Source organism: Macaca thibetana, chromosome 8, assembly GCF_024542745.1.
Source record: "Macaca thibetana thibetana isolate TM-01 chromosome 8, ASM2454274v1, whole genome shotgun sequence".
Lineage (NCBI taxonomy): Eukaryota > Metazoa > Chordata > Mammalia > Primates > Cercopithecidae > Macaca > Macaca thibetana.
The window spans coordinates 42,157,304-42,182,028 of NC_065585.1; the positions used below are offsets into that span (position 1 = coordinate 42,157,304).

Genomic DNA, 24,725 nt, shown 5'->3' on the forward strand with positions numbered 1-24,725 from the left:
TTAGAACTGACAACCAGTTAGGGATCTCAAGGTAAAGTTGACCAGGAACATCTCTCCCCGAAACAGATGGCATCTTGAATGTAGACAGCTTTCCCAAGATCAGAGATCAAGAACCTCCTCTTCCTGGGCAGGACGCCGTGGCTCACGCCTGTAATCCCAGCATTTTGGGAGCCTGAGACGGGCGGATCACGAGGTCAGGAGATCGACACCATCCTGGCTAACACGGTGAAACCCCATCTTTACTAAAAATACAAAAAATTAGCTGGGCGTGGTGGTGGGCGCCTGCAGTCCCAGCTACTCGGGAGGCTGAGGCAGGAGAATGGTGTGAACCTGGGAGGCAGAGCTTGCAGTGAGCTGAGATCGCGCCACTGCACTCCAGCCTGGGTGACTGAGCGAGATTCCATCTCAAAAAAGAACCTCCTCTTCCTATCCTGGAACCCCTGTTCTTTTTCTCTCCTGTTTCTTACTCTTCCTTTCTATCTGTGTATAGCATGATAATGCCATAATTAGAATCTCACAGTCTATAGCTTCTGCAGAAAATTTTGCTAAATTCTGGATTTTCCATGCTAAGTCAAAATACTTGCATGGCTTTTTAGAGACCCATTAGTGTATCTTGTGACTCAATTTGCCAGAATCCCAAATGCAACAATCTGTTTAGATTATACCGTTGGTCTCTTTATAGAGTTAAACTTCTAGACCCCTTTATTCTTCTTTTTTAACCCAACCATGGAATAGGATGGCCAGGTCTGCTGACCATATTGCAAGGAGGCTATGCACAAAAAGGAGAACATTAACAGAGCTATTTACAAGAATGCCTATCTACATAGGTATTTTGGCAGACTTCTAGGACGTAATAACTCCATATCAGTCTCTTGGTTAGAAACAGGTGATGCCAACTAATTACTCCATAACTGAAGTTTCCCAAGGAGGAGCCTTGTTCACCCTAGGTACATCCTTCCCCCCCCCCCCACCCCCTAGGCTTTCAGGAATGTCCTAGGTACATCTTCATCAGCAGAGAATTTAACTGTCAGCCATATGCTTGGACCACCCCATACCTTGACAGATGGAGAATGAAAGGCCAGTGGGGACTAGGGATTTTAAAGGTGCCATTGTCACTACATAACCAGTCAGAAGCTAAACATTGGTACACCCCTCTAAACCTGCATCATAGATTAAAAAGAAACTGACCAGCAGATGACAACCCTGCCAAGGGGGCATCATATGTTAGGTCCATTCTCTCATGGCTTGGGATGACTACAAATGAAATAAAGGTCAAAAATTTTTCTTTGACGTTAGTTACTATTGCGGGTTCTACAGCTAAGGCTATAGCTATCCAACAAAAATCTCTAAATTCTTTTACTCAAGTAGTTTTAGATAATAGGCTTGCATTGGACTATTGGGTGAACAAGGAAGAGTCTATGCAATGAGCTCATTTTACCCTGTTCCTCCTGTTGTGCCTGGATAAATACCTCTTTTATTAGAAACTCAATCACAAGAAATTAACAAACAGGCCACCTGGTTAAAACAAGTTGAATCCCCCTCTGGTTCATTCCTTGACTTACTCAATTTTAGCTGGTTTGATTCATGAGGACCTTGGCTAAGGAGCGTACTCTAGTCCCTTGGTGTTATCCTCCTGATGGTCATCATTGTAATCACCCTGGTTTGCTGTGTTCTGTCAAGAGTCTTAAATGCATGCTGTCAGCCATCAGCGGTACATTAGATGCTCTCACCTTGATCAGAGTGACAATAATGATGTGAACAACAAAAGGAATCTTTCTTCAATGAGCCTGACATCATGACTTGTGAGTTCCACAGAAACAAAGACAATTTACCTGTGATGGTAACAGGGAGGGGTGCCTATGCTTAAGTATTGTTCAGTCTCTCATAAGAGGCTCACCAAAAACACAGAATAATTGTTTTTAACAAAAATTCTAACAGGGAGGGCATTAGACTGTTAAAGCAAACTAAATATGGCCTGAGAAAGACTTCGTGCTTCTATATTTGAGTCCTTGTGGACAAACTGTAACCTAGCTTAATAGGCATACAAAATTGAAAACCTAATTTAGAAGCATGCGCCTGTAACAATAGCTGAGTTTTGGCCAATCCCAGCAGCCATATTTCAGCCACTCATAGACTGCTAAGTGTTCAAACCGTGTTCAAATAAGGCAAACGCCAACCTGTAACCAATCCAGCTGTTTCTGTACCTCACTGCTGATTTCCGTACCTCACTTCCCTTTTTCTGTTTATAAATTTGTTCTAACCACAAGCCTTCTCTGGAGTCTCTCTGAATCTGCTGTGATTCTGGGGGCTGCCCAATTCGTGAGTCATTCATTGCTCAATTAAACTCCTTTAAATTTAATTCGGCTGAAGTTTTTATTTTAACAAGACGGAGGCAACCCTAGTACTTTAGGTTCCTGTGTGTAAGCAGACTGGAGCCCAATGTAAAGAGTAAAACAAAACTCAAGACTACCAATAAGAAAACACCAGCTAACCTCTAACTAGGGTCTTTCCACCGAATCCAGTGAAGTACACTTTCATCTTCCCTTTGTGTAAAAGCTCACTGCCCATGCTGCTGCAATAAAGCATTCTGAATTTCTTTTGATTCTGAGAGCTACCAATTCATGAATTGTTCTTTGCTCAAAATATACTATTAAATGTATATTATCTAAGGTTTTGAAATGTTAGTAATTTAAACATTAGAAACATTAAATTTCTACGTAAATAAACAACATAGAAAATAAATAGCAAGAGTAGGCCGGGTACGGTGGATCATGGCTGCAATCCCAGCAATTCAGGAGGCCAAGGCGGGTGGATCACCTGAGGTCAAGAGCTTGAGACTAGCCTGGCCAACATGGTGAAACTTTGTCTCCACTAAAAATATAAAAAATTAGCTGGGCATGGTGGTGCACACCCGTAATCCCAGCTACTTGGGAGGCTGAGGTGGGAGAATTGCTTGAACCTGGAGGCAGAGTGCAGTGAGTCGAGATTGCACCACTGCACTCCAGCCTGGGCTACAGAGTAAGACTCCCTCTCAAAAAAAAGAAAAAGAAAACAAATAGCAAGGGTAAATAAATTGTAAATGAAACAACAAGAGTCATTTGGATAGTGCTTACCTTCTTATGTAACTTACGACATGGAGAGAGCATCTTTTCTCTGACTTGATGAATTGCTCTTGTTTCTAAGACTGGATCAGCTTCTGACATTGTATCCTTTGTTTCTTCAATATCATGAAAAATCTCCCAGAGTTGCTTCAATGTGAAGTTTCTGCCAGGACAACTTCTTCTGCGACAGCATGCTTTTTGCCACACTTCCTTCCTCATTTATGTTAAGTTTGCCTTTCTAAGTTCCTCTGGCTGGGACTTTTGAATGACGCAGTGGCCACATTCTCACAGTGAACTGTTTTTCTGTAACTCATTCAATTCGGAGTTCACTTCCAGCGTTACCACTTTTTGGACTTTTTTCTGCGCTTTCATCTTTGTTGGCCAATTTCCTCTTTTGAGTATCCATTATTGTAAATCATCCTGTGTCTTCATTCACAGGAAAATCAGCAACACAGCTACATGCTTTGCTGTGTATGAACTGAACATATGTGCAGTGGCCAATCATCAGTGGACTTTGAAAGGAGTGGTGTGATTGGTTATTGATCATGCTATGCATCTGTTATTCACATAGTGATTTGTGGACAAAAGAGCTGACAGTGAGGTTTGTACTTTGTGTAATTGTGCACAGTTAATAACGTTGTAGTTGAAATTTAAACCATGTTGTTGGGGTTCTGGTGTGATTTAACTAAGTGGTAGTAACTAAGATTTGTGCATATTGGGACCATGCAAAGTGAGGACTAACTATACTTTCAACCCTTACCAAGACTTATCCAGCTGCTGCCATTATCAAATGTCCGATACATCTGCAACAGAGACCAACACTGAGCCCCTGATGTGACACCTTTCCTCAACGAGACCAACTGGCCACTTGATGGAAGCTGACTACCTTAGGTCTCTTCCATCCTGGAAGGGTCAGTGGTTTGATCCCACAGGACATATTCAGGTTATGAGTTTTCCTATATAAATGTAAATGTCTAAACATAATTCTTTGTCACTGAATAGAATGCTTCAGAATACATATACTATAATATTATTTAGAAAAACATTTAAATAATGTAAAAACAATATTAAATATTGATACATATATAGAACTTTTAAAGTATTTTTTAATAGATTGATTAGATACACACTACATTCCCTGCAAGGATTCAGGTGGTGGAGAGTAAAGCAGTGAAGATCTCTTGCTTTGCAGAAATATTTATTGGATTTCATATACTTTTAAGGCCGTATTGGAAGCTGGCAAAGATCCCACTTAGTCCTGGTTGGTAAGTAAACACAGCCTGCTTTTTAGCTTCCAGCTCTTTGCAGAGAACCATGATCCTCCTTTTCCTTTCTCCAGGGCTAACCCACTTCTTCCTACACTCAGATTTCTGATTCTGGAATACAAAACATACACTGTGAAAGCCTGAGGGAAAGGAATGCCCTCCCACCCCCACCCCAGCCCTCCTATCCCCTCAGCCCCCACTCCTGTCACAATTAAGCACAGCGGCAAGGAGCACTAGGACCCAGCACTTGACCCTGTCTGTTTTAGGGGCCCTCTGTCTGCAAGTGGGTGAAGAACCACTGAATCTTTCTTGTTTCTTAAATTTTGTTTGGGTTTTCTTTTAGAGGCTGGTGTCTTGCAATGTCGTTCAGGCTGGAGTGGCACACTCATAGCTCACTGCAGCCTCAAATTTCTGGGTTCAGGCGATCCTCTTGCAGCAGCCTCCTAAGTAGCTGGGACTACAGGCGTGTGCCACAGTGTCTGGCTGAATCTTGCTGAAAGGAGCTTAGTCAGAACTGGAGGCCTACTGAAAACCACCCTTGTGAGTGAGGCATAGGCATACTAATGGTGCCCCACTATTGCCCAACATCCCAACATCCCATCATCGGGGTTGCTGCTGGTACTCCTCCTACCCTGTTTGGTATGGGCTGGGCACTGAGCTCAGGGAGCAGCAAGAAGGTACAAGGACTTCATATTTTCCAGTCTGGGCAAGGAAAGGGCAGACTGTCTTAATGCCTTCTTTGGAAACAGAAGGTTTGGCCCTCCCTTTTTGCATAAACTGCTGAGACATGCAGCACTGTAGGAATACCCAGAATTTATTGCAAACTCCCCAAGATTTGGTTCAATCTGATTTATCATTTCCAAATTCCACTTAATAGAGTGTATTTCTTGCTGATTTTATTTAATTTATTTTTTACCCTATCCTAACCAGAATGCTTTTGAGTTTCCCCTGGTGTTTTTTGTTTGTTTGTTTTTTGTTTTTTTTCTCTCTCTCATAGGTTGAAATTATCAAGGAGTCTGAGATCTTCCTACCTATAAGAGTTTGCAACCCAGCCAATGAAGGGAGTAAAAAAATATTATGTCAAAATATTTTACATACTGAATTTCAAAAAGCAATTATTTGAGATTTTTTAGACACTAATGTATTCTTTATACCAACTTCAACCAAAGGGATGGCAGAAAGCAGAAAAGATTGTTTCATTATTGAGAATAAAGATCAATTCTATTTTACAAGACTGGGATCTTTCAGAATTAAGTAAGACAAGGTTTGCAAAGCACCTGGTAGTTTGCCTGGCATATAGAAGGTGCTTAATAACTCAGTTGTCATTATGTTTTATATATACCATATTAACTCTACAGTGCAGTTTAGGAAGACTCTTGCTCTCTCTAAACCAGCCTTTCTCACAGGTTAATGTGCAGTTAAATTACCTGGAGTTTTGTTAAATTGCAGGTTCTGATTCAGTGGGTCTGGGCTGAGGCCTGAAAGATCTGAAAGATGCATTTCTTTTTTTTTTTTTTTCTTTTTTTTTTTTTTGAGACAGGGTCTCATTATGTGCCCAGGCTGGAGTGCAGTGGCATGATCACAGCTCACTGAAGCCTCAACCTCCCAGGCTCAATTGATCCTCCCGCCTCAGCTTCCCAAGCAGCTGGGACTACAGGTATGTGCCATCAGACCTGGCTAAGTTTTTGTATTTTTTGTAAAGACAGGGTCTCATTATGTTGCCCAGGCAGGTCTCGAACTCCTGGACTCAAGCAATCCTTCTGCCTCAGCCTCCCAAAGTGCTAGGATTACAGGAGTGAGCCACAGTGCTCAGAAAGATGCATTTCTTTCTTTCTCTCTTTTTTTTTTTTTAACTTTTAAGCTCACAGGTACATGTGTAGGTTTGTTACATAAGTAAACTTGTGTCATGAGGGTTTGTTGTACAGATTATTTCATCACCCAAGTATTAAGCCTAGTACTCATTCATTATTTTTTCTGATCCTCTCCCTCCTCTCACCCTATATGCATTTCTAACAAGCTCCCAGGTGTTGCTGATACTGCTGGAATGAGAACCACACTCGGAATTATCAGGGTTCTACCTCATAGATTGAAATGACCGTTCCTACTCATTTCTAACCCTACAGTTGTATGCTGTTTGTTTCATCTCACGTGCCTTGCTTTGACCCCCAACCATCCGTTCAGATCCCACATAACATCCACGATACAGTTTATGCTCCACTCTCTTGATTAAACCTTTCTGCCAAGTTATTATCTTAACTGATTAGTATTGTCTCTAAAACTCTGAATCAAATTTAATTGGATTCCTCTTATGAGAATTGGTAAGAAGTTGCTTAGTTAACCTGAAAAGTTGGTTAAGGCAGGCAAATCATAATTTAAACATACCTACTTTAAACGTTTAAGAACATTTAAATGTGCATTTGTTGGCCAGTTTTTTGACATGGGGCCTAGTCCTTTTGTTTGAGTAGATCTCCCTTGAGAAATATTCTGCCTCTTCTTTCTTACACAAGCCATCCCTATATATATTGATTAATCCTTCTTGAGTTGTGCATTATTTCCTAAAACTTTCAGATTTCCTGGCCACACCTAATTTGACCATATTTTCTTTTTTTGAGATAGTTCCTTGCTATGTTGTCCAGGTTGGACTTGAATGCCTGGGCTCAAGCGATCCTCCTCAGTCTCCTGAGTAGCTGGAACTACAGGCGCATGCTACATACCCTATGTGACCGTATTTCTTTAGTGACTTACCTTAGTTCATTTTACTTGTTTTCCATACACATTGCAAGTGTTTCTTTTTGCCCTCAGATTTCACTGGTCTCTTTTTTTTTTTTTTTCTGAGACGGAGTTTTTGCTCTGTCGCCCAGCCTGGAGTGCAGTGGCACGATCTCGGCTCACTGCAAACTCCACTTCCCAGGTTCATGCCATTCTCCTGCCTCAGCCTCCCGAGTGGCTGGGACTACAGGCGCCCGCCACCACGCCTGGCTAAGTTTTTGTATTTTTAGTAGAGATGGGGTTTCACCGTGTTAGCCAGGATGGTCTCAATCTCCTTACCTCGTGATCCGCCCGTCTCGGCCTCCCAAAGTGCTGGGATTACAGGCGTGAGCCATCGCGCCCGGCCTCATTGGTTTCTTAATTTTTAAAATTAGTTACAAAAGCAAACACAAATCAAGTCCAGAAACAAACACAGCCAACTCCTCCTAGGCATACAGCTCAGCTGTGGGAGGAGAAGATGGGGGATAGTATCTGTGGTGGGTTGAATAATGGCACCTCAAAGATGTTCATGTCCTAATTCTAGAAACTTACAAATGTTTCTTGTATGGCAAAAGGGATTTTTCAGGTGTGATTAAGTTAAGGATCTTTCCTGAATTATCTGGATGGGCCCAATGTACTTCCAAAAGCCTTTGTAAGAGGCAGGCAAGAGGGTCAGTAAGTAGTAGGAGATGTGACTATGTTAACCTTTTTGTGTTGCTATAAAAGTATATACCCAGGGCTGGGTAATTTATAAAGAAAAAGAGGTTTAATTATTCTAAGTGAAGTAACTCAGGAATGGAAAACCAAATATCATATGTTCTCACTTATGAGTGGGTGCTAAGCTATGAGGATGCAAACGCATAAGAATGATAATAATGGACTTTGGGGGGAAGGGTGGGAAGGAGGTGAAGAATAAAAGACTACACACTGCATACAGTGTATACTGTTTGGGTGACAGGTGCACCAAAATCTCAGAAATCACCACTAAAGAACTTATCTATGTAACCAAAAACCACCTGTTCTCTAAAAACTATTGAAATCTTTTTTTTTTTTTTTAAAGAGGTTTATTTGGCTTACAATTCAGAAAGTTAACGACTGGGCATCTGCACCTGGTGAGGGTCTCAGGCTGCTTCTATTCACAGTGGGAAGAAAAGGGGAACTGGTTTATGCAGAGATCCCATGGTGAGAGAGGAAGTGGAAACGTAGGGGAGGTGCCAGGACCTTTTTTTTTTTTTGGAGACAGGGTCTTGCTCTGTTGCCCAGGCTGGAGTGCAGTGGTGCCATCACAACTCACTGCAATCTCAAACGCCTAGACTCAAGTGATCCTCCTGCCTCAGCCTCCCAAGTAGCTGGGACTACAGGTGCATGCCACCATGCCTGGCTATCCAGACCCTTTTTAAACAACCAGCTTTGATGAGAATTAATAGAGTAAGAATTCACTAGCTCCTGAAGGAGGACGTTAATGTATTCATGAGGGATCCGCCTTCATGACCCAAATGCCTCCCATTAGGCCTCACCTCCAACATTGGGGATTAAATTCAAAATGAGGTTTGGATGGGACAAATATCCAAACCATAGCAATGATGGTAGAAGCAAGAGGTTGGAGTGACACCAAGAAAGAGCCATGAGCCAAGGAATGCTGGCAGCCTCTTGAAGCTGAAAAAGGCAAGGAAACCAATTTTTCCCTCAGACCTCCAGAAAGAAACAGCCTGTCCAAGACCCTGACTTTAGCCCACTGAACCTGATTTTTGACTTCTGAGCTCCAGAACTGCAATGTGATAAATCTTAAGCTATTATGTTTGTGATAATCTGCTACAGCAGCCAAAGGAAACTTAATACAGTACCCAAATGTCCTGTTCTCAAGAGGCACTCAGAGTGCATTGTGGTGCTGAGGGAATGCATTCATCTGTCTGGCAGCTGCAGTAAGTGAAGGGTAATTGAAAGCACTTCTGCAGTTAATCTGGGACTGTATTTTTGTTCACTAGTTCTTTCATATGTCTTGCCAAACAGATGGCAAGTTCTCTGAGAGCATCAACAGGTTCTTTTGCTGACTTTGCATTTTGAGAGATAGCATCTTCAAGGGGTAACTAATCACTTGAAGTATTTATAACTCAAAAATAGACTGTGTGGAGCCAGGCACCTGCCTGGAGTGCCTGTAGTCCCAGCTCCTCAGGAGACTGAGGAGGAAAGTTTGTTACATCCCGGAGTTTGACTCTACCCTAGGCAACATAGCAAGCCCCTTATCTCAAAAAAAAAAAAAAAAAAAAAAAGGGTTGGTGTAGAATTTTTGACTCTTAATCTTTAATGTATTTAAGGTTTGATTTCCTCCCTGTCAAGACAATTGGATTCTCTACTGTGCTTTTAAAAAATTCTTTAATCAGGCCAGGCACGGTGGCTTACATTTGTAATCCCAGCACTTTGGGAGGCAGAGGTAAGTGGATCACCTGAGGTCAGCAGTTCCAGACCAGCCTGGCCAACGTGGTGAAACCCTATCTCTACTAAAAATACAAAAATTAGCCAGGCGTAGTGGTGGGTGCGTGTGATCCCAGGTACTCAGGAGGCTGAGGCAGGATAATTGCTTGAAACAAGGAGGCAGAGGTTGCAGTGAGCCAAGATTGAGCAAGATTCTGTCTCAAAAAAAATATATATATATATAAAAAATACATACATATATATACATATAAAAGTATACATAAGTACAAATATATAAGTATATATAAATACATAAATATATATAAATATATAAATATATATAAATATATATATATGATGTGAGATGGAAAAAGCATAGCAAAGGTTTTAGAGTCACACCGGCCTGCTTTCTGCTCTCACTAATTCTGTGGCCTTGGATCTATTAGCGGATATCTCTGACTTTAATTTCTTCTTATGTAAAATGGGAATTATAATAGTACTGTCTGTTCAGACTGCTATAAGAAAATGTCATAAACGAAGTAGCTTATAATAAGAGAGATTTATGTCTCACAGTTCAGGAGGCTGGGAAGTCTGAGATCAAGGTACTAACAGATTCAGCCTGGTGAGGGCTTTCTGGTTCATACATGGTGCCTTCTCACTGTGTCCTCACATTGTGAAAGGGGTGAACGAGCTTTCTGGGTCTCTTTTATTTATTTATTTATTTATTTATTTATTTATTTTTGAGATGCAATCTCACTTTGATCTCAACTCAATGCAACCTCCACCCCCCAAGTTCAAGCGATTATCCTGCCTCAGCCTCCCAAGTAGTTGGGATTACAGGCACCTGCCACTGCGCCCGGTTAATTTTTGTATTTTTAGTAGAGATGGGGTTTCACCATCTTGGCCAGGCTGGTCTTGAACTCCTGACCTCGTAATCCACCCGCCTCCGCCTCCCAAAGTGCTGGGATTATAGGCATAAGCCACCGCACCTGGCCTCGGGTCTCTTTTAGAAGAGCACTAAATCCACCCTCATCACCTAATCATCTCCCAAAAGCTCCACCTCCTAACACCATCAACACAGGCATTAGGATTTCAACATAATTTGGTAGCAGACACAAACATTCAGACCACAGCAAATACCCACCTAATAGGTTTGTTGGGAGGAATGAATACAGTACAAAAAAAATGCTTGGCTCATAGTCACCTAAAAATAACAGTGATTCTTACCATTGTATTGTTGATAGGGGTAATGCCCTAGGATGGTATAAAGGAGTGAAAGGACACTGATCGTAACAATGAAGATCATCAGACCTTATATATTTTCAAATTAAAAGGACTCTCCGGCCCGGCGCGGTGGCTCACGCCTGTAATCCCAGCACTTTGGGAGGCCGAGATGGGCGGATCACGAGGTCAGGAGATCGAGACCATCCTGGCTAACATGGTGAAACCCCGTCTCTACTAAAAAATACAAAAAACTAGCCGGGCGAGGTGGCGGGCGCCTGTAGTCCCAGCTACTCGGGAGGCTGAGGCAGGAGAATGGCGTGAACCCAGGAGGCGGAGCTTGCAGTGAGCTGAGATTGTGCCACTGCGCTTCAGCCTGGGCAACAGAGCGAGACTTGTCTCAAAAAAAAAAAGGACTCTCCAAGGCTATATATTAATAGGGGTTGGCAAACTAGGTCCCACAAGTCAAATCTGACCTGCCTTCTGTTTTTATAAATAAAGTTTTATTGAGACACAGCCATGCCCATTTGTTCAGCTATTGTCCATGGCCACTTTTTGCACTACAATGTCAGAATTGAGTAGTTGTGCCAGACTTTATGGCCACAGAGCCTAAAATACTATTTGTCCTTTTACAGAAAAAAAGTTTGACAGCCCCTGATCTGGAACACCTAATTTTACAGATAAGGAAAAAGGCCCAAATAAGATAGGTGACTTTTTCCACAGTCATACGGCTTGTTAAGGACAGAACCAAAACAAAATCTTAGATGCCTTGACTCCCAGTTCAAAGGTCGAGTGAGGCAGAAGAGATCACAATTTCCCTCTGAGTCCAGTTCCAAATGGGGTGCTTGGTGGAGTTTGGCTCCGATTTTGGCTTCTAGAAAAGAGCTGCCGAGTGTCTTTCCCAGACATCCCTAGGTTGGTTCCCACCTCCTTGTTCTGACATGTGCAGCTGGTAGACTTACCCTACAAGAAACGCTAAAGGGAGTCCTTTAAGTGGAAATGAAAGGGCACTAGACAGTAACTTGAAACCACGTGAGGAAATAAAGAGCACCGGTAAACGTAACTACCTAGGTAAAAACAAAGCCAGTGTTATTATATTTTTAGTTTGTCATTCCTTTTCTTCCCTGTACGATTTCAAACACAAGTGCATAAATAATAATTATAGGTGTATATTAATTGCCACATAATGTCTAAAGACGTAATTTGTGACAATACAGCCGGGCACGGTGGCTGACGACTGTAATCCCAGCACTTTGAGAGGCCGAGGCAGACGGATGGCGAGGTCAGGAGATTGAGACCATTCTGGCTAACACGGTGAAACCCTGTCTCTAATAAAAATATAAAAAAGTAGCCGGGCGTGGTAGCAGGCACCTGTAGTCCCAGCTACCTGGGAGGCTGAGGCAGGAGAATGGCACGAACCCGGGAGGCGGAGCTTGCTGTGAGCTGAGATCGCACCACTGTACTCCAGTCTGGGAGACAGAGTGAGACTCCGTCTCAAAAAAAAAGAAAAAAGAGAAAAGAAAAAACAATTGTGACATTACTAATAACATAAAAAGGGGATGGAGCTATAGCAGAAGAGTTTTTGTGTATGATTGAAGCTAAGTGATGTGAATTCAAAATTGATTGTTGCATGAGTTGAATTTTTAAGAGTTGAATTATAATCTCCAGGATAACCACTAATAATGTAACTAACAAAATACAGAAAAGGAAATAAGAAAAAAATCAAAACAGTACACTACAAAAAAAAAAAACATAAAACAATAAGAGGGAATAGAGGAACACTGTTTTGTTTTGTTTTGTTTTGTTTTTGAGACAGAGTTCAGCTCTGTAGCTCAAGCTGCAGTGCAGTGGTGCAATCTTGGCTCACTATAACCTCTGCCTCCTGGGTTAAAGCAATTCTCGTGCCTCAGCCACCCAAGCAGGTGGGACTATAGGCGCATGCCACCACGCCCAGTTAATTTGTGGATTTTTAGTGGAAACAGGGTTTTACCGTGTTGGCCAGGCTGGTCTCAAACTCCTGACCTCAAGTGATAGCCTGCCTCGGCCTCTTTCCAAAGTGTTGGGATTACAGGCGTGAGCCACCATGCCCAGCAAAGGAACACTGATTTTCCCCCGAGGTTCTTTGACTTAGCCTTTGTCACAATAATGACTGTAAAATAGGATGAAGATGAGATGCCGCTTATTTAAGAATATTTAGAAACCCTTCTCAAGCGACTGGATGTCACGAGACAGCAGCCATCATTGGTTCCTCTTACCATCTTCTTACACATACATTGATAAAAGATTCAAAATACCTGAAGAAGCTCAGATAGACCCTCAGTGAATGAAGAGAAACTGGCTTGTTACATCAGGATATAACAATTAATACGAACACTTGAGATTATTGTGTCCTTTTTAATAAAATTAGGTATTATTAAAACAAAATCTGGAAAATTAGGGCTCTTTCTGCATGTGACAGAAAACCCAACCTAAGTTAAGCCAAGAAGAAAGCCTGATGGTTTAAGAACCGAAAAATCTGGGCCAGGTGCAGTGGCTCACACCTGTAATCCCAGTACTTTGGGAGGCCAAGGCGGGAGGATTGCTTGAGCCCAGGAGTTCGCGATCAGCCTGGGCAACACCATGAAACCCCATCTCTACAAAAAACTTAAAAATTTGCCAGGCATGGTGGTGTACCTTGTAGTCCCAGCTACTTGGGAAATTGAGGCAGGAGGATCTTCTGAGCCCAGGGAGGATGATGCTGCAGTGAGCCATGATCAAGCCACTGTACTCAGCCTGGGTGACAGAGTGGGACCCTGTCTCAAAAACAAACAAACCAAAAAGCCTGAAAAGTCCAAGGCTTCAGGCACTCAAATTATGCATCAAATCTGTTTATGTCTGTCCAGCTTTTGGCTTTGTTGGCTTATTTCTGAGACAGACATTCCCTCTCCTTTGGTGATAAGCTGAGTATAGCACCACTAGCTCCACAGTCCCCCAGCTCAGGTGGAAAGGCAGTCTCTTCCTGGGAGAGCAGAGGTTTTGGGATTCACTTTGATTGGGCCAGTCATGGGTCCTGGGTGTTCGAGGCACTGATTGTCCTGGCCTGGCGTCTGAGTCAGAGCTCCCCCATCCCAAGCACATGGACAGAGAGTGCATTCCCCTAAAGCAATGTAGAGTGCCGCTACACTAGAGGGAGGTATGGCTGCTGGGTGGTCTCTATACTCCTTCCTCACACAGAATGCCAGATGGCAAGACAACCACCAATGTTCACACATTTTTCACTCAGATGGCTCTAAGGGAAAGGCGGTGGGGGGTCGGGGGAAAGAGAGGTTGATCAAGAAGGGAGTCAGAGTCTCAGAACGTTTGCAGTAGCCCCATCCTCGGGCATCCTCTAGTTCCTTGTGTAACTGAAGAAACTGAATCCAGAGAAATTAATCACTTCCAAAGGTTACAGCTTCTTTCTTGCACTATGAGGAGAAAGATTCAGGCATCCGGATCCCTCATTGCAGAGACCACTCCCCTAAGAAACCCTAGTAGGGGCCGGGCGCGGTGGCTTACGCCTGCAATTCCAGCACTTTGGGAGGCCAAGGCAGGCAGATCAAGATGTCAGGAGATGGAGACCATCCTGGCCAACATGGTGAAACCCCATCTCTATTAAAAATACAAAAATTAGCTGGGCGTGGTGGCGCACACCTGTAGTCCCAGCTAGTCAGGAGGCTGAGCAGGAGAATCAATTGAACCCAAGGGGCGGAGGTTGCAGTGAGCCAAGATCATGCCACTTCACTCCAGCCTGAGTGACAGAGTGAGGCTCCGTCTCAAAAAAACAAAAAACAAAAACCAAAAAACAACAAAAAAAAGAAACCCTAGTAGGAAGGGGTAATTAGTAGAACTTCCTAAGGACTTAGATCAAAACATCTTTCTCAGAAATAGACAAAGATCATAACTTATATTTTCTCTACCTCCCCATATAACCAGTAAGATGTGTATACACTCACACACATGTTGTATATTTATATATGTATGTGTATATAGGTATGTATATGGATATAGGTATATGTGTATATATATGTGTAGTTACATAGTGAGAAAGGAGAGAGGGGTTGATTGCATTTTAGACTCAGGTCTGACTAGAAACATTTAAGAAAAAACATTTTTCCTTCAAAATGGGAGAATTACAGGATAATTATTGTTCAACACCAGGGAGAAGGAATTGATTATCTTGAAGTTTCCCCGCAGTTTGTGTTATGTTTATTGATTTTTCTAAAGCTCATTTCCAAACATCTGAGTAAATACACAAAATAAATCTCTCTCTTAAGTCATTACTATTGTCGCTAGTGCTGGAAGCCAGGCCCTGGCATCTGTGAGTTTTCCCACATGCATCAGCAAAGTGCCAAACGAACAGATGGATTGTGTGCTCTGCTGAAACATCTGGCAAGCCTGGAAGTGTTTGGCTAGATTCATGCGTGTGGCCGGCTGCTGCATTACACCAGAGGCCACTCTCAGCACAGCTTCATTTGACTATATCATTCTGGGACAGAGCTAAAAACCCAGAACTGAAGGCATGAACACAGAAACCTCACACTTGAGACAGAGGGATGTTTTCTTCTCTGATTTAAGCAACACCAAATGAAATCTAATCCAGTAAACATTCATACTAGGCCCAACATTTAGCTTTTTCTTCCTAGAATAATCCAACATGCAACAGACCCCACCAAAAATAAGCTTTGTTAAGACCTCCATCTGTAGGTTGGTTGCTCACCTGGCCTTTTTATTCTGGTCTTTAGTCTGGGCTACAATTTGTAGGTGTGGTGACTTCTACATTTTGGATATCTAAAGAGGTTTTTTTTGACTTACGGCTTTCTAGATGTAAGTAATAAAATGAACTCTATGCAGTCGTCACCAGTGAACTGGTAAAAACCCTTAGACACTGTCATCCAGAAGGCTGTCTGTTGCTCAACTCAGCTCCTTTTCTTCTGTTGTCCAGCAACCCTTTTCAGCCTCTCAAGAGTTTGTGCTGTCTGGTTTTCCACCCCAATTACAGAAAATTCTAAGTCTCTCCGTTTATACGTGCACCAAGTTCATTCTCTAAGTTAAGCTGTCTCTTTGTCAACATTCATGTATGTTGGTTATGGTGGGAATTCATATAATGCTAGAATTAAAGAAATGGGCTGGGCATGGTGGCTCAGGCCTGTAATCCCAGCACTTTGGGAGGCTGAGATGGGAGAATCACTTGAGCCCAGGAGTTCAAGACCAGCCTGGGCAATATAGTGAGGCCCCATCTCTACAAAAAATAGAAAAAATTAGCAGGGTATGGTGGCACAGGCCTGTAGTCCAAGCTACTCAGGAGGCTGAGATGGGAGGATCGCTTGAGCCTAGGAAGTTGAGGCTGCAGTGAGCCATGATTGTGCCATTGCATTCTAGTCTGGCGACAAAGCCAGATGCTGTCTCATACCAAAAAAAAGTAAAAAGTAAAAAATGTCTTCTTTTTCAATACCTATTTTTCACAGCTCGGGCTGCAACAAGGCGTCCTGTCCCCCCCTTTGCTTGGAAACACAGTTCACCATCGCCCACCTGAACTGCAGGATAGTATTAAGAGGGCTTTCACAATCACACACTCTTAAGGAAGTGAAGAACTTCCAAGCTGAGAACAAGTTCCAGGTACTTTCATTACCTGGAAGAGTTTCCTCTTTGCTCAGAAGTTCTTGGACTCTATGAAACTTCCTGCTCAACACCATTAGCTGTTTCTTCTGATTTGGCATTCCTCTTGACTCCCCCAAATTGCCATAATTCTCTTTCCTAGTTACTACCTCAAGTCCGAGGTTCCTAGCATTAAATACTTTGGTTAGCCCTATAAACAGGAAGTATCTGGTCCTGGGGGTGGGTCACTGGGAGAAGGTCAACCTGTCTCCTTAGGAGCCTCTCAGGAGACTTGTCCGGCCTTATGCCCATCCCACCTCCTTCCCTGACCTGCTCAACTGGCCAGACTGCCTGAGTCCTAGCTCAAGGTCACTTGCCATAGGTCAGTAATTAATCATTTCTATTCCTTTCTGCATTTTAAAGAAAATGTTTTAACATTCATACTTTAATGTCAAGAGCACAATTTTGAAAACTGCATGAAGATGAGTTTTAGATGGCAGATTTAGGTTGAGCGAAGTGATTTTCAGCTTCTGCTCTAGCAAATTATCTGAAGGCTGCTGCTTTTGAAATTCACTCTTCATCATTGCTAGGACTCGATCAGGTCAGCTTGCCACAATTGGCCAGGTTTATTATTTATTGGCTAGAGGTAAAATAATCAAATGATTATCCAGTACCTGTGACTATTTGCTATCAACCTTGGTTTCCAGTAGTGGAGGAAAGGATGAATAAAATGGGTGGATTGCATACTATGGAATCTTGGGCAGTGGTAAAAACAACAAATGAAATGCATGCACAGCCATAATTTTAGTTCTTTAAAATATAGTACTGAGAAAAAACAGCAAGAAACAAAATTTATAGCACATACACTAACACAATACACCTTATAAGACAAAGGCATATTTAAGAAAATATAGGAAACATGTGAAAGTAGGAACTTACGGTAAAGGGTAGGGGTTAGGGATGAGGGGGAAAAATAAAAGAAACCTTCTCAAAAATGTGATAAGATAGTATGAACTGAGTAGCACAATTAACTCTTTTGAAGTCTCAAAAAATGCACAAATAAGCCTGGACGACACGGCTAAACTTGTCTCTACAAAAAAATACAAAAATTAGCCAGGCGTGGTGGCACATCTCTAGTCCCAGCTACTCGGGAGGCTGAGGTGGGAGGATCACCTGAGCCTGCAAAGTCAAGGCTGCAGTGAGCTGTGATGGCACCGCCACACTCCAGCCTGGGCAACAGAGCAAGACCTTGTCTCAAAACAAAAAAATCATAAATTAGTGCTTCCCAACAGTGTTCCAGTCATGGAGCACAAACATTCTGAAAGATGCTAATGCATGTTACCAAAAAGCAGATTCCATGATCCTGTACATTAGGGAAACTTAGGTTAAACAAAGCTAAACAGGTTTCTTCACTTCAGATCTCCTCAGAGTCTGTAACAGTCTAATTTATGATGGGTATACACAGTATTTCCCAAACTTCTTTGGCCTCGAAACCATATTTGGCAAATGCTATTTTGCAAAACACAGACCGGGAAATGCTGCCCTAACCGTTTACCCTAGTTACTTTCTCCTCTCAACACAACCTCAGTACTCCATTCCACCTGTCCTCCAGGTCTCATCTCTTCCAGGAAACCCCCTCTGCAGCCCACAATCATCTCTATTCTCATCTTAGTGCTGCAACTCTTTGGCCAATAAGCAATAAGATCAGAATATTTTACTGTTGCTGCAGAAATGTATTAGTGCAGCAGGGGGTTCAGAATACAGCAGACATACTCTACTGTTGCTTCTGTATCTGCTATTTCTTTCTTAAGGATGAGTGTTACACAATGTTTTATCTCTACCTTAACTTTTGGTGATGCTGACTTGAATAAATTACATGGAAGGACCTTTCAGCCAATCATTTCACAGCATCTATTCAAATCAGGTCAAATTAACACTGTCTGGGGTAAGGGCGAATGAGTCATATTTACAAAGCATCATAGACAACAGAAAACGGCTTTTTAAAAATAATGTTTTGATGCTTTAATATATTTAAGGAAAAGTGAGAAAGTGAAACAAGTACAATTATATGCTTCCCAAAACAGCTTTAAGTCAGTTGAATGGTTTCTTAGCTTTGCCTAGCCCTGCTCTACACCAGGATTCCATCATGATGATGATAATGATGATGAACAAGGAGGGTGAGGGACATGAAGGAGAAGAACGAGGAGGCGGCGGCAACTACCTTTATAAATTCCAGGCCGGGTGCGGTGGCTCACACCTGTAATACCAGCACTTTGGTAGGCTGAGGCAGGTGGATTACCTGAGGCCAGGTGTTCAAGACCAGCCTGGCCAACATGGTGAAACCCTGTCTCTACTAAAAATACAAAAATTAGCCAGGCGTGGTGGTGCATACCTGTAGTCCCAGCTACTCAGGAGGCTGAGGCAGGAGAATCACTTGAACCTGGGAGGCGGAGGTTGCAGTGAGCCAAGATCGCACCACTGCACTTCAGCCTGGGTGACAGAGGGAGACTCTGCCTCAAAAATAAATAAATTCCGTATTTCAGGACCAGTACTAAGTTAAGTACCTCATCTACTTCATAGGTTTAAAAGAGTGGCCACCTAGACTGGGCATCATAGCAAGACCTCATCTCTACTAAAAATAAAATAAATTAGCTAGGTGCGGTGGCACATGCCGGTCATTCCAGCTACTTGGGTAGCTGAGGTGGAAGGATCGCTTGAGCCTGGGAGATCAAGCCTGCAGTGAGCTGTGATGGCACCGCTGCACACCAGCCTGGGTGACAGAGTGAGACCCTGTCTCAAAAAAGGAAAAAAAAAAAACCATGGTCACTGAAAAGCCCCTTTTACCAACATGCCTTTCTCCCATGGCTTTCAGAGACCTAAAATTTCCATCTTTATACAGCTGTTCCTACACCTCCTTAACATCTGTAAAAACTCCAGAAGTATTATACCGGTAATACCTTGGTATGAATGGGTTTGTTGTAGATTTTTTTTTTTAAGTTACCCATCAGAAGACCTTGGGAAAATGTTCAGCATTGCTCATGGTGTAAGGGGTACTCTCTGGGACGACAGAGACAGACGAAACAAAGCAATGCAGCTTTTCCTCCTAGTTCCTGCTTAAACACTGTGACATTCACTAAGAACCCACAATTTACAAGATACCTTGAAGGCACATAGGGTTTTAAAGATTAATATGGATTGCAATATTTGCCCTTAGAACTTAGCAAAGAGACAATCACAAATACTTATAATATGATGCAACTGCTTTAACAGAAGCATGAGAATTATGTATGTAGTACCCAGCCCAGATGCTTAGCACAGAGGAATTGCTTTCTTCTTCCTGTTCCTCTGTGGGAGTCCAAGAAAGCTTCAGAGAAGCACTCTGTCTTGGAGGATAAGTAGAAATCTTCCAAGCAAAGAGCTGGAGATGACAATGGTGTGCTGGTGAATGTTCAACTAGCATTCCAGGAGGGGGACAAAAGCCAGGATGTGTATCATTTGCCAATTTCCATGGTGTAAATACTCCTCCTGCAGCAAATCTCAAGCTACCAACATGATGTCACTGAACACCGTGTTGGGACTAGATGTGCGTGAGCTAGTAAGAGCAGCTCCAGCACACTACAGGGAGACCAGATGAAAGAAACAGCCCATGAACTGCAAATATCTGGTGATGAGTTGGCTATTGTCCCACATAGTGTGAGAGAGGGGCTGGGAGAGAGATGAAATAGAGAGGCATGCAGAGTCTAAACCAGATATCCGCAAAGAGAAAAGCAGGTGCAGCCTGTGATGGGAGAAACAGGTTATGAAAGAAGAATTTGGAAAACAGTTCAGAAATAGATCACAAAACACATTGAACTTTTTGTTCTACGCAACTGAATTTTATGTTCTACGCAACTGATCATGATCTAAACAATCCACGTTTTAAAGAAATAACTCAGCCGGGCACAGTGGCTCACGCCTGTAATCCCAGCACTTTGGGAGGCTGAAGCAGGGGGATCACGAGATCAGGAGTTCAAGACCAGCCTGGCCAACATGGTGAAACCCTGTTTCTACTAAAAATACAAAAATTAGCCAGACATGGTGGCGTGTGCCTATAATCCCAGCACTTTGGGAGGCTGAGGCGGGTGGATCACTTGAGGTCAAGAGTTCAAGACCAGCCTGGGCAACATGGCAAAACCCCATCTCTACTAGAAGTACAAAAATTAGCCAGGCATGGTGGCAGACACCTGTAATCCCAGCTACTCGGGAGGCTGAAGCAGGAGAATCCCTTGAACCCAGGAGGCAGAGGTTGCAGTGAACTGAGATCACGCCACTATACTCCAGTCAGGGTGACAGAGTGAGACTCCATTTCCGAAAAGAAAAGAAAGGAAAGGAAAGGAAAGGGAAAGGCAAGGGAAGGAAAAGGAAAAGGAAAAGGAAAAGGAAAAGGAAAAGAAAAAAGACAAGACTCGACTCTAGGCCAGGCATAGTGGCTCACTCCTGTAATCTCAGCACGTTGGGAGTCCAAGGTGGGAGGATTGCCTGAGCCCAGGAGTTTGAGACCAGCCTGGGCAACATGGTAAAATCCCCATCTCCACAAAAGAAAAAAATATATATATATAAAATTAGCCAGACATGGTTGTGCACACCTGTAGTCCCAGCTACTGGGGAGTCTGAGGTGGGCGGATCACCTGAGCCAGGGAGGTTGATGCTGCAGTAAGCCAAGGTTTTGCCACTTCACTCCACTCCAGCCTGGGTGACAGAGTCAGATCCTGTCTCACAAAAGAAAAGAAATAATTCTAGTGACAGTATAGAAGATTAACCAGAGGGCAGAAAGACTGGGAGTAAAATGACTAATGAATTTTCAGGCTGGGTGTGGTAGCTTATGCCAGTAATCCCAACCCTTTGGGAGGCCAAGGCAGGTGGATCACTTGAGGTCAGGAGTACCAGACCAGCCTAACCAACATGGAGAAACCCCATCTCCACTAAAAAAATACAAAATTAGCCAGGCGTGGTGGTGCACGCCTCCGATCCCAGCTACTCGGGAGGCAGAGGCAGAGCCAGAGGCAGAGGCAGGGGAATCGCTTGAACTCAGGAGACAGAGGTTGCAGTGGGCCGAGATCGCGCCACTGCACTCCAGCCTGGGTGACAAAGTGAGACTCCTTCTCAAAAAAAACAAACAAACAAATTTTTTTTTTTTTTTTTTTTTTTTGAGACGGAGTCTCGCTCTGCCGCCCAGGCTGGAGTGCAGTGGCCGGATCTCAGCTCACTGCAAGCTCCGCCTCCCGGGTTTACGCCATTCTCCTGCCTCAGCCTCCCGAGTAGCTGGGACTACAGGCGCCCGCCACCTCGCCCGGCTAGTTTTTTGTATTTTTTAGTAGAGACGGGGTTTCACCGTGTTAGCCAGGATGGTCTCGATCTCCTGACCTCGTGATCCGCCCGTCTCGGCCTCCCAAAGTGCTGGGATTACAGGCTTGAGCCACCGCGCCCGGCCACAAACAAATTTTCAAAATAAAGATCTAGGCTGACAATGTTTGGTATCTTTGGGACACAACTCAGCATTTCACAAGCTGTGTATATCCCACCTCAAGGGGTTCTTTCACTCGGGCCTTTAGAAAACAAAGAAGGGAAACAATAAAAATAACTCTAAAAAACACCAGTAAATATATACAATGTACTGCATAGCTTCACCAAGCATAAATCTGTATGTATACCTTTTTATATGATGAATTCTTTTATGAATCCTTGCTCCTCCACAACAGGGAATATTTCTGTGCTTCTGCTTCTTATTGCTAATTCTTCTTGCTTGTTCCTGAGTATAACACTGCTCCCATTAAGCCCTTAGATCTGTTCTGTATTTGCTTGATGTTCAATTATATAAGTGCTCACCCCCTTTAACCACAGGAACGTTTGTTTCTGCAGCTGCAGTGCCCTACTGCTTGCTATGCCAAGCCAGATTTCCACAGCTGAAGCACTGGAACTGAGTGCAACATTTACCTTGGAGTTGTCACAGTTTCTCTCTCCTGCTTCGGTATTCGACACTGGCCACATGGCCATGTGGTAGATGGGCCTTGGGTCTACATTAGCTGACTGGCTCCCTGACCTCGTTCTAGTTCCCTTGCTAATAGCAGCCCACAAGATGGTCACATAACTGCAGCTGCTGTGGTTTTGCTACAGATTTCTGTGATCGTTTTGTAGGTACAGGCATCTACCCCTGTGGGAGGTCCTGCAATTTATACAGGAAGATGTACATGTGATAGTGTCTGCAGATCCCATACTGACTCATTTTTTCCTGTTTTCCTCTTCCTTCTGTTCTTGGCGTCAGAACCAAGCACTTGTTACTAAAGGCTGGGCCTGCATAGCCCAGGGCCTTTAACTCTTTTACCACCAGCAGGTGGGGGTAGCAGCAGCATCAAGGGAGCTGGGGAGAGCAGGGGAGGGGAGGGAAGAAGTCCATTGCTCCTTCTCAGCCCTCCTCGATCTAAGCGCAAATCCTAGGAGCAAAGGTCCACTCACTTCCTCCCAACACATGCTGGTATTAGCGCTGACCCCTCTTCTCCAGCCAATCTGGAATGCGGTGGTTATGAGTGTGGACCCTCAGTCAGACCACCTGATTTAAACCTTGCTTTGCAGGATCACCTAGGTAAGATTGCCAAATTTAGCAAAAACAAACGAATGCAAACTGGATACCTATTTAAATCTGAATGGCAGATAAACAACGAATTTTAGTATGAGTACATCCCATGCAATATTTCTACTGGGAGATTATTTATTATTTATTATACGTATCTGGGTGTCTAGTATTTTATCTGGCAACCTAAACCTCAGGCAAGTTACTTTATCCCTCTAGGTCCACATTTCCTTATCCAGAACTTGAAAATAATTGCACTGCCAACCTGAAAAGGTTGTCTTGAGGATTAAATGGGATAATGTAGAATGTTAGGGAAGTGCCTGCAGGCGCACATTTAATAAGCGTTAAGTGGATATTCAACATAGTATGGTGGATATTCAGTATAGTATAGTATAGTATGGTATATGCATGGCCTTGGAAGGCATACAGACCAGGTTCAAACCCCTCCTCTGTCACTCACCTGCATTGTGACCTTGGGCAAGTTATTTTAACTTCTCTGTGCCTCAGTAATCATCATTTACAGAAGGGGGATAATTGCAGATTTTAACTTATGTTGTTGAGTGGAGTAAATAAGACAAACGTGGAAATCAGCACAATGCCTGGTAAATGTAACAAATAGTATTCTATGTACTAAATAGTGATAAGAACATTATATAAATTGTTTACCTCCTCCAGACCCTCCTTACCCCTTCCATCCACCATCTTTGTTGCAAAGCTTCTCTGTCCTATTGCAGCGGGCACTGATTTTTCTTTCCTCTTAATTTCTGCAGTCCTTGATGATCTTACCACCACAGGGCCCTTGATTATACTCTGCCTGCACTGTTAACTATCCCATTTATGGGTGCCTTTTCTTATTGGTCAAAGCCTGGAGGCCTTGGGCTTCTTCTCCAACTCCTCCCTTAGCTGCTGGGCACCATTATCAGTAGATATCTGTTGCCTAACTTATTAGTGCCATTGTCACTGATTTGTGGGCCAAGATAGAAAGTCAAACCTACCTATCCAATGACCTACTTCTTGAAATCTACAGGTAGGGAAGAAAGATCCTGTTTAAAATGTTAGTGTACGCCGGGTGCGGTGGCTCATGCCTGTAATCCCAGCACTTTGGGAGGCTGAGGCCGGTGGATCACCTGAGGTCAGGAGTTCGAGACCAGCCTGGCCAATATGGCAAAACCTCATCTCTACTAAAAATACAAAAATTAGCCGGGCGTGGTGGAGGTGCCTGTAATCCCAGCTACTTGGGAGGCTGAGGCAGAAGAATTGCTTGAACCCGGGAAGCCGAGATTGCCCTGCACTCTAGCCTGGGTGACAGAGCAAGACTCCATCTCAAAAAAAATAAAAGTCAGTGTAGGCTTTCCTGTGCATGTAGAACCCTAGAGAAATAATACCAAGTGTCAGGTTGGCCACTGTCCTGAGCATAGCCAAGCACAGCATTAAGGGGCATGCCTGGCCTCTGTCTAGGTTTCTTTCATGGGTAGGTGCCTTCTCTCAAATCCTGTTATTGGTGCTTGAAACATTAAGATACTCAGCACAGGGCTACTCCATCAATGACAATGCATAGGCAACATTGCCTGACTTTAACAAGGTATAAAAACAGGACCTTTTTTTTTTTGAGATGGAGTCTCGCTCTCTCGCCCAGGCTGGAGTGCGGTGGCACAATCTCGACTCACTGCAACCTCTGCCTCCTGGGTTCCTGCCATTCTCCTGCCTCAGCCTCCTGAGTAGCTGGGACTACAGGCACGTGCCACCACGCCCGGCTAA

The 24,725-nt window shown here is 43.3% G+C and overlaps 3 protein-coding genes across 36 annotated transcripts in view; all 3 read right to left on the reverse strand.

Annotated features, from left to right (window-relative positions):
* The window catches only part of ATP6V1C1 (ATPase H+ transporting V1 subunit C1), an 87,085-nt gene extending 83,198 nt beyond the window's left edge, over positions 1 to 3,887 (reverse strand). Inside the window, exon 1 of the mRNA XM_050800707.1 lies at positions 3,114 to 3,887. The gene's annotated coding sequence lies outside the window, so the exon portion shown is untranslated. The remainder of the gene's footprint in view (positions 1 to 3,113) is intronic.
* CTHRC1 (collagen triple helix repeat containing 1) overlaps positions 1 to 6,538 on the reverse strand; it is a 403,863-nt gene extending 397,325 nt beyond the window's left edge. Inside the window, exon 1 of the mRNA XM_050800718.1 lies at positions 6,529 to 6,538. The gene's annotated coding sequence lies outside the window, so the exon portion shown is untranslated. The remainder of the gene's footprint in view (positions 1 to 6,528) is intronic.
* BAALC (BAALC binder of MAP3K1 and KLF4) overlaps positions 1 to 24,725 on the reverse strand; it is a 1,274,875-nt gene that overhangs the window by 242,167 nt on the left and 1,007,983 nt on the right. Inside the window, exon 1 of one of the 34 annotated variants that reach the window (XM_050800765.1) lies at positions 16,256 to 16,259. The exons of 32 other annotated variants lie outside the window; for them this stretch is intronic. The gene's annotated coding sequence lies outside the window, so the exon portion shown is untranslated. Of the gene's footprint in view, positions 1 to 10,310; positions 10,315 to 16,255; positions 16,260 to 24,725 lie in introns of those variants that run through there. One more of the 34 variants, XM_050800766.1, reaches the window with a different exon arrangement.